The following is a 6444-nucleotide window of genomic DNA, read 5'->3' as shown; positions in this document are numbered from 1 at the left end:
CTTTGCCAGTATCTTGGTTATTTTTTTCTTTAAAGCCTGAATTTTTAAATTCCAACAGTGTTTCTATCGTTCTAGTTCCCACAATCTTTCCTTCATCTCCGCAGGAGCCTCTTTCCAGGCCAGATAGTTAATTTTTCAGTCTCTCATATCAGCTGCGTTTTTTCGGCTAGCTTAGAGATGTTAGCAACCACCATCAATCTTGTCTGTTAGCTTGTTAACAGCTTGTTAATGGCTTTTAACAAGCTGTTAACAAGCTAACAGTTTCATCCTGAGAGCTGGTTGGTGGTCTGCTTGGTGGTCTGCTTGGTGGTTATACTGCTCATACCACTTCACCCTCCTGCAGGTGGACACGTTTCTTCAGGAATTTCTAGTGTAATTAGAAATCCTTAAAACACTTTATGGAGACTCAACACAAGCTTATTAAATAGTACTGCATTCAAAACGGAAATGGTAGAGAAGCTTAAGTTACTTAAAATTGAATGATAATGGAACAGTTAGCCCTACAATTCTGTGGGATGCTGCTAAAGGATGCATTTGGGGTAAAATAATACCAAAATGTGTTCATTTGAAGAAGATTGGAGAGAAAAAACTAAGACTTGCAGGAAAATTTCAAAAGGTTGGATCAGCTGCATTCGATTAAAAAAAGCCTCCCCTTACTAGAACAAATGACTATCAAGAAGAAGATTCACAAAATTTTAAGTGAGGAAATTGAAAAGAATAACGTAAATATATGAGGCAAGGTATTATGAGGCAGGGCCTAAAGCTGCTATGGTGCTTTCATGGAGGCTGAGGAAACAACAGGTGGAAAACACAATCTATAAAGTTCGAAACCAAAAACTAACAAGAAAACTAATAAACTTGATGAAATTCAGAGAGCATTTGAAGGGTATTATGCAGCTCTGTACACACAGCTGGACAAAGTGGGTAATCAAACAATTCAAACATTTCTTAACTCCCTGGATCTCCCATCTCTAGGATAATGACAAGTTAATGGCAGAAATATCAGCTGAGGAAGTGGACCGTGGGATATGAAGAGCAGCAAATCACTGGGCTGTGATGGTTCCCATAAAGCCATGAAGGAGCCGCTTCCTTCAACACCCTCCCGTCATCACGGCGAGAGGCGTTTGGGTTCTGTGAAAGATTTATGCAGTTTATAAAAACTATGTACTTCTCTCCAAAAGCAAAAATTAAAATGAATGGAAGCCTTTCAGATCAAATAACATTACAACGAGGATGTAGGCCGGGTGTCATGTTCCGGGGTTTTTTAGCTCCTTTGTGGAGGTTTTGTTTGTGCGTGCAACTTTTCTACCACTAGAGGGAGCCATATCCATTCTGTTGGAGGGTGTGGGATGACTGTCATCCCACACCTGAGGTGAATTGAGCTCATCAGCGAAATGTTCAAGAGAAGCAGACTGCGAGTTCTTCAGCGCCTGAGTGTTTGCCAGCCACGGTACCTCTGAGCCCCTAGAACAGGGGTGGGCACTCCTGGTCCTCGAGGGCCGGTGTCCTGCAACTCTTGGTTGTCTCCCTGATCCAACACACCTGAATCCAACAGCTGAATCACCTCCTAAATGCAATCAAGTTCTCCAGAGTCCTGCTAATGACCTCATTATTTGACTCAGGTGTGTTGAAGTAGAGACACATCTAAAAGTTGCAGGAGACCCTCCAGGACCTGGAGTGCCCACCCCTGCCCTAGAAGCTTGCTTCTGTTTATCAGCTCTTTGTGAAAATCTTCCTTGTTGCTGTTCTTACCTTCAGGTGTTTCCTCCTGGCTCCCCGTGTTCCAGTCTACCCTCGTGACGCCGTGGAAGGAATCCACAGGTTGCTCGAGCCCCCAGACTCACCTCATTCCGTGCACCAACCAGTTTCTTCAGGAAATCCACGACTGGCAGTCGCGCCGCTCTTCTACAGCCGCTGATCTTAACCTGCCTGTCCGCCCTCCGACATGCTCCCGTTGCCTCCTGGATCCCTGCCGACAAGTCTCACAACTGCCTGGAACCACAAAGAACTGAGACCCCGGACATTACCGTACCCCTCGCCTTTCAAAACAGCCGTTCACAAGTAAGATCTGTTCCTTCACTCACAACGCTGTCATTTCCCATAAACCTGAACTCACCACCAACTCTGCCTCTCCAGTGAACAGTCTGTTTCCTGACGCTGCCTTCCCCCCTGGACCCGACCCGAGCGTCCAGTACCCACCAGCAGTATTTTCAATAAACTTTACTCTTAACTCACATATTCTCCTGAGTCGTGTTCTGCATAAGGGCTGGACTATTTACTCCATTATGACACCGGGCTGTCCTTGAAGCCGACTCTTGAATGTTTTTATCGAACCACTGGCTCAGGTTATTAGAGAGGAGTCCAGGTTGGAGGGGGTGACAAATAAAGAATGTGGGAAACAAAATATGTTTATATGCAGATGATGTTTTAGTACTAATTAAAATCCCTGAATCTGGCATATCATCGCTTATGAACATCCTGGAAACTTATGGAAAACTCTCAGGATATAATCTCAAAATACCAAAAAATGAAATTTTGACCTTCCATTGTGTTCTGTCAAAACTGTTAAATAGTTACCAATTTAATTGGCATCAATTACAAATGGAGTATATTAACAAAAAATTTGCTCAGTTATATGAAATTAATAACAATCAAATAAATAAGAAAATATATGAGGACCTGGCCAGGTGGAGCCTGCTTCCCCTTGACCTCTGCAGCAGATCTGAACAATGAAGATAAATGTTCTTCCAAGACTATTGTACAAATGTGCAGCACTTCCAGTAGAGGTTCCAGCAAAACAGCTTAGGGAGTGGGATCAGCATTTCATAAGGCAAGAAGGCAAGAAGAGGCCAAGAGTAAGATACTCGACCCTGCAGCTGCCTGGGGATCGGGGGGGAAAGAGGGTTGGGAAAGATTTCTACCGTTATTTGCAGGTCCAAAGTTTCTTTAGGAAGGAAATCAAAATACCTGACTTGGGTGCAGAACCAGGAATAGTACAAATATTTATAGTTTCAAAAATACAACAGGCACCATCGGCAAATATTACAGAAACTTTACATCTAAGAACTCAACTGATTACATCAGACAAAGATGGAAAAGGAAGCAGGAGGAACTCTTTATCATGGCAGCGTTTCTGCTGGAAGAATCTAGTCCGACTTTTATTACGCCAAAGCAGAGGTGAAGCTGGACTGAGTGCGGTCTGGTCGCTGCAGACTGCTTTCATATCTGTTAGGACTGTCCTCAGTTGAAGACCTTCTGGAAGGACGTTAATCGATTCATCTATGAAATTAGGGGTATAACTTTAGTCCTTTCATTTCCTGCTATGTACCATGGAATACTTCAGCACTGGGGACACATATGTTGAAGATATTTATGATTGCAAGCATGAAAGCGATTACTAAATGTTGTATATTTAAAAAATGATCATTGTGAAAACTGTTCTGTTCTTTTATTTTAAAAAAAACCCAAAACAGCTATTTTACTAATGTTGAACCAGGACCGTCTGGCCTGGTTCTGACCTGCTTCCATTCCAGAACCTGGTTCTGACCTGCTTCCATTCCAGAACCTGGTTCTGACCTGCTTCCATTCCAGAACCTGGTTCTGACCTGCTTCCATTCCAGAACCTGGTTCTGACCCGCTTCCATTCCAGAACCTGGTTCTGACCCGCTTCCATTCCAGAACCTGGTTCTGACCTGCTTCCATTCCAGAACCTGGTTCTGACCTGCTTCCATTCCAGTTTGAAATGATATATAATTAGCACCAAATGCTCAGACAGGACACATAATAAGGATTGGTTTGATGTTGACAGAATATTGAAATATTCTTTCATTTCTCTTTGGGATTGAATTTAAGAATTTTTAAAATATATCATCTATTTTGAACTATTTTATTCAGAAATGTAAATGCAAAAATACAGTTCTTTGTTGATCTGATGAAATATTTTCATTTTCTGTCTTGTTCAAAAAAAGTGAAAGAATAAAAACACTCCACATATTCTCTAATTTCAGTTAATTCTAACCCATTGGCTGACGCTATCCTTTATATTCTATTATTTTCTGTTATTATTTTCATTTCAATTTGTTATAACAAATATAAATACAAGGCCTGGACGGGAATCGAACCGACATCTGCATGAAGACTGTGTTGCTGTGGCAAACCATTTTAAGATAAATTTGGGCTTTCCGGCCTTACAGTCCAGATATCTCTAATTGTTTTATGATGATGTTTTAGCAATTTATGATATCTCTAATTACATTCTGACGTCAAAATGACGTCACATTTACCATTGAGTTGTCTGGAGACTTCAGTTTAAGATATTACAATAAATTACATTTCAGAAATCTTCAACTAAATTATGACTAGTCATAAAGTAAATTCAAAATATCTCAATTTTAGTTTTGACTAGTCATAATCCTAATTATAGATATCTCGAATGATGCCAGTTCAGGATATCTTAATGTATTTTTGGATTGGAGAAATGTAGTTTTGACTAATGAAAACTAAATTAAAAGCAAATAATGACTAGACAAAATTAAACTAAATTAAAGATATCTTGAATTGTAATTTTGACTATCCGTAAAAAATGTTCCTGACTTGCGTGGCAATTTGAAAGTTTAATAAAACAATGAAAAATAGAAAAAAGAGTTTTGAAAATGCACAACGTTCATGTTGAAAATGCTTTGACAATAGCAATTTGAGCTTTTCAAAGTGCATTCGGTTTGTTGGACGTGAATAAGCAGGAAATTCTTTGCTGATTTGAGAAGCAGTTTCATATTTGAAGGCTATAAGACTCTTTATAGTCTTATAAGCAACTTTTAAGGCCGATGTTGGCAATATCCAACATTGCTGAGCTCTTTCTAATTTCTAATCTTTCTCATTTGTGGCATTTACTGACAATTTTGTGCAAGAAAAATAAAGTTCTGCAGGCAACTGTTGGGACAGCAGGAAGGGGCTTCACGCAATTCTTAATTCAAATATCTAAAATTGTAATTTTGACAAGCCATCATTAAGTTCCTGATATCTTACATTGTAATTACGGATGTGTCCCGTTTAATGACGGATCCAGTGTCGTAATTTGAAATATCTTGAAAGGAATTTTGACTCGTCAAATGTAATTGAAGATGTCGTCAATTATTATTCTTACTAGTCAGAATGTAAATGCAGATATGTGAAATTACAATTCCGGATAGTCCAAATGTAGTTTTGTCTAGTCAAAATGCATTTTTAGAGATCTAGAACCAGTGGCGGAGCTAGACTTTTTTTCAAGGGTGGCCAAAGGGTGAGCAAGGCTTTATCAGAGGGGTCCATATACAAATGGACAGTTCCATGGAACGAAAGGAAAAAATATTTGTTTCCTTTCGTTCAAAATTAATTAATATAACTAGTTAGGTTATAATTCAAAGCTTTCATATGACATAGCCTACTTACATTTCAGTCATTATAGAACTTAATGGTTTTTCTCATATTCTTACCACACATTTCAAGCAAGAGCTGGGAGATATAAAACATTAGAGGGCAGCATGTCACTAAAACATGTTAAAAGAATCTGTCTAAAACACGATCTATCAGCACTAGCATGGCTAATATAATAAACGACTACGCAGCGGTGCACAACCATTTTGTTTCTTTTTAGAAATGTATGACAAAGCCGCCTCTCATTAGGAAGGTAACAGCGGTTACTGCTGAGCGGTAAAATGTTGGAAATACCTGCAGAACTCCTGACGCTGTAACTCTAAAGCCGTTGATGTGTTTTGGATCAAGCAGGACCCACATGTCAGTTTAACCAATGAACAACGTCGGGCATCGGGCTGCCTTCAGGGAGAGTCGGAAATTACAGTTTTCCTGGCAAATCTTTGCCGATCTCATAAGTATTATATTTTAAAATGACCATTTCCAGTGGGGTGGCAGTAGGGGTGGCCAGGGGCCTGTTAGGGGTGGCAAGTGCCACCCCGGCCACCCCTCTGGCTCCGCCACTGCCTAGAACGTAATTCAGGATAGTCAGACGAAACCGAGTTTATGCTAAAATGGCTTGCCATATAGTCAAAGTAATCCAGACTTTCTCACACGGTGCGTCAGACGTCGGTCGGTTTGTCCTGGCTGACGTTGACCAATAGGAGCAGATGTGGAGCGTTACCAAGGAAACGGCGTTCAAGGCTACGTGACGGTGAGAGGCTACAGGAGCGCAGCCAGTGGAGCCGAGGCGCAGCTGCTACAGTATAATTTTGATTGTTTTTTTTTTTTTTTTACAGATTTCTGATTAAAAACGAATATTTCCGGAAGCGTTTTGGATCTCCGCCGAGGTTGACGCTTCTGTGGCCGGTGTGGGCGCTCAGTCTGACGACCAGCGGTTGTTTAGGGTTAGCCCGTTAGCCGGTTAGCCCGTTAGCCGGTTAGCCGGTTAGCCGTTAGCCGGTTAGCCCGTTAGCCGGTTAGCCCGTTAGCCAG

Source organism: Poeciliopsis prolifica, unplaced genomic scaffold (assembly GCF_027474105.1).
Source record: "Poeciliopsis prolifica strain line A6 unplaced genomic scaffold, Auburn_PproV2 SCAFFOLD146, whole genome shotgun sequence".
Lineage (NCBI taxonomy): Eukaryota > Metazoa > Chordata > Actinopteri > Cyprinodontiformes > Poeciliidae > Poeciliopsis > Poeciliopsis prolifica.
The sequence above is the reverse complement of the archived record's forward strand: the minus strand, read 5'-3'. Positions refer to the sequence as shown.